This window comes from Entamoeba invadens (genome assembly GCF_000330505.1).
Source record: "Entamoeba invadens IP1 unplaced genomic scaffold scaff_1105074726677, whole genome shotgun sequence".
NCBI lineage: Eukaryota > Evosea > Mastigamoebida > Endamoebidae > Entamoeba > Entamoeba invadens.
The window spans coordinates 7896-12442 of record NW_004191720.1 but is presented as its reverse complement, the minus strand read 5'-3'; positions in this window follow the sequence as shown (position 1 = coordinate 12442).

The window sequence follows — 4547 nt, the reverse complement described above, 5'->3', positions numbered from 1 at the left end:
TATTTCTTTTGCTCATTTTAACGTTATAAAGGCGTTTATTTCGTGGTTTTTCACAGGAGAAAGACTCCATGATTATTACAAGATGAGGGATATCTATAAAGTGAGTGGGAGACGTATGCCAATATACATTACAGAAAGGTGGCAATATCTTTATCTTGATATATGTTCCTTGTGTAAAGAACTTCCAGAAATATGTAAATATGTAGACAACAACAAAGAATCTTTATTGCGATATTTCATTCTTACCAAAAAATTGACTATACTAATGTTTACAAAAAAAACGTTTGTTGAACTCAATGATTTGACATTTGTACAAACGCCATCAACACCAAAAAATGTTTCGATTCCAAAATTAAATTATTTGAAATTTCAACTGAACGATCCAAACGTATTATCAATTATTTATACATGTAAAGACGTTTTGTATTATTTAAGCAATTTTACAGAATCTTTAGAAGTCAGGAGATGCACCGTTTTGGACTTTTGGGAATATTCAGATTTAATGATTCATTTTTATTTTGAAATGTTGGAAAAAAGATAAATCGTAAATACTTAGTGATTTTCCCACTTTAATGGAAAATTCTAATAACCCAATTTATCAATTGTGGAAAAAATGGTGAAAATAATATGTGTCAGAATGAAAGTAAGATTTGAAAGCGCTGAACTTTTAGCTAACGTTGAGTTATCTGATATGTCATCTGATGATTATGACAATCTGAAAATACCCACACTGAGAAACGACTTTGTGTTAGATGAGTTGTTAAAAATCTTTTATTTTTCCGATTTAATTTTAAATGGAAAATCTTTTAATTCAAAGAAATCAATTTTAAATGATTATTCAAATTTCGATCGTGTAAATATGGAAATTCAAAATTTCACTTTGAAACTCAAAGAAAAGATTGGTGAAAAAGAAAGTATATACAATAAAATGATGCAGCGGAAAATAATGACACCATTTGAAATTGATATTTTCAAAAGAAAAACAAAAACTTTCAAATTCAAAATTTCACTTTTGTGTTTTTATGAAGAATTAAAAAAAGACTTCCCTTTACTCTTTCAATTGGTACAAGCTCTCTTTACTGTATCGCCATCTTCTGTGTGTATTGATAGGTTTTATCGCATATCATCAAAACAATGAGTGGTATCACTGATCTCCAAGCAATTTTTGAAAGAGTTTTTGAAAATCTTGCTTATCATGATAAAAATTTGATTTTAAAAACTTTTAATTTAATTTACATTTGTAAAATTTGTTTTTTATGATATATAACATAAAATAATAATAATATTAAATAGCAAATTAATAAATACTTAAAACTTACTAAATAATTAAAAATTTGTAAAATAATGAATTAGTTATACAAGTAGAACTGTTATTACAAAACAAAATTTTATTTCAAACATATTTATGAAATAAATGAATGTATTTATTATTGCTAAAAAATCGTTTCATGATAAAGAAAACGGTGTGAACACAAAAACAGCAAATTTGAACAAGTGAATTTCATTCTTTAAAATAAAGAACTTTTAAAAAGTCATTCGAAAAGAGTTTATATATATATATATATAACTTTAATAAATTACACTTTGATTTTCGAATACAAATAAACCGAAGAATGCTGTGTATTTGTAAAAAATGGTAATTTGAGTAGCATTGAAAATACAAAATATGTTCAAATTAATATTAATTTGGTGTAAATTTGTATATTTACAGATACAAATAATACATCATCCAATTAGAATTTAAAAGTTTTTGTCATTATATGACAGTATTTTGCATTTTAAGTTTTTGGCAAATGCGACAATTATCGATTTAATTGTCTAATACGTAAAATGTGAATGTGGTTTATAAAAATGTATAATTTAATAAGAAGTTGTAACAATTTGTGTTGTTGAAATGGATTTTAGGTTGTTAAAATATTATAGCAACTTCCTTATTAAAGTAGTCTGTTTCTGTTTGTAAATTTAAACGTCAAACGATAAATAACAACTACAAACCAATTAAATAATGAAAAATGTTTCTGAAATAATATTATTACAACACAAAGGACTTTTTAATAATATAGACTCAAAGCCTTTTCAAATTAATCTCATAAGATCAGAATTAACGAACAAATTAAATTTCATTGTAAATTGTAGTAGTCAATTACAACAATAACAATTGCATAAATTGATATTTATTAATTTACACATGTCATTGAACCTGTTTATTATAACATTTTTTTAAAAAAAAATATTTACAAATGTTAAATTTTAACATTTTTCAATGACACATTTTTATTGTTTTTATATAAAATATAATACTAAATTAATTATTGAGTTTAGTATAATTTTCAATATAACATATTATTTGAAAATTATTAAAATAATAGCATTATATAATAAAATGATTAAGTAGGCTTTAAATAAATTTATAATATAAAAATGAATTTGAAACAGGGTCTATCACGGAACAGGGAAAAATTTGGAACTTGTCCCAAAAATGCATTTTAAAATAAATAGGGGTATATTTTCTTTGTTTTTATGCCAAAAATAAAGTAGTTTTAGTAAAATTCATAGTATTGTTTGTTTTTAAGATCTCCAAAACCTTTTCTTTACAGATGGAAACTTTTTGCCGCGGTCATTTTTCTACTTAAAACGACAGTTAACAATTAAACTATAAAATATTAAAATGTATAGTATACAAATAAATGGTTTATTAATATAATATTTATACTATACAAAACAAAACCATAAATTATAATTAATAATATTATATAATATTAAAAATTGTTTAATAAAGATGAAATAATAATTTAATTTATTAAGATAAAATTTGTTATTAACTATACTTTTTTTAAAATATAGTATAATGAAATCACTCAAAAATATATGCTTTTTGGAATTAATTTTTCAAACATCGAACACTTGTTTATATTATTTTGTTGATAATCAAGAGTTATACATACTGTGGGCTGACCAAAAAATATATAACACAATTTAAAGTTGTTTAATTCATTCTTTTGTTTTAAAGAAAACAATTCGACAAACAGAATCGTAACTTGCATAATTTGATAAATGTAACGAGTCCATTTATCCATAACACATAACAAAAAAAAGCCTTGGTTAGTCAATGATTGAATTTTTATTACATCTTAAAGTTATTATATATTTTACTATGTTTCATAATTTTTTATTAAAAACAGTTTGTCTGTACTCTTTATATTTATAAGTATAGAATGATATATAATAGTATAATTAATTAACTATTATTACTTACCAAAAAATTAGATTTACTTAAATTATTTAAAATATTAATTTAAATAATTAAAATTATATATATAGTTTTATAATAATAAAACAATAAAATATTAATAAAAAAATAATATTATATTAATAATAATTTTACTAATAAAAATAATAAACTGATAAAAATAAAAAATTATTATTAATATATAATATTTATCAAATAAAAAGTTTTAAATCTATTTTAGTAATTATTAAAAATAATATTGAGTTGTTTTAAATATTATATTATTACATAATCATAATTTATTGTTTTATTAAAATTGTTTATAATCTAAACATATTTTGTAATATAGTAAATAAAATAATTAATGAAATTTACTAATAAACTTATTTTTATAAAATTGAGTCTGTTTATATAGATTAGTCTTAAAACAATTTGATAAAATAACTGAAGTACCATGTTTATAATCACATACATACCACAATAAAACACACACAATATTTAAATAACATTTTTGCATATTTTTTTCATTTTCAATGCGTTTTCAAGTCGTGTATAACTAAAGTTGAGCATTTTGGTGAATTTGCAAATTCAACTTATATTTACCACTTTAAAAACATGATTATTCTTTTTATTTACCAAAATTTAACAATTGTCTTTTTATCCTAAATATGATTATTACTAATTATAAGTTATATTGAATATAAAAAATTATAATATATGATTTTATAATTTATAGTATATCTAAGTAAATTTAGTCCAAAATAAAATTACATATATTTATAATATATTTGATTTTATGAAATATTATTATATTTATAATATATAATTTTTAATGAAAACACAATCAAATTATATGATAAAAATAATACTATTGTTAAAACAAATACTATAAATATTTATAAAGTATAACTTTTTGTATTTATTGTCTTTATTATCTTAAAAATAACAAACATATGCAAGACTCAAATATCAACAAACGTTTTGAAGAGTTCCGCAATTACTTTACTTTTGAATTGAAAACACAACTTCCTGAAAATCGTCTACGTGATTTCCATTTTTGTATTTTCTGTGGAAAAGTGTTTAATAGACGTAAATACATGAAACACTCTTTGGAAGCAAAACCCGAAGAAACAAACAAATTTAAAAGTGTTCACAATTTTAAATTTTTTGATGAGAATTTCGACAAATTTAATTTGATTGCGCTCAATAGTCAGCTTGTCGAAGAAGAAAAAAATAAGTCAAGTGGTTTGACTGATAATGAAATGGACCTCTCGCCAAATATCTATAGAGGTGCTGATTTATTGAAAGTGAGGAATGA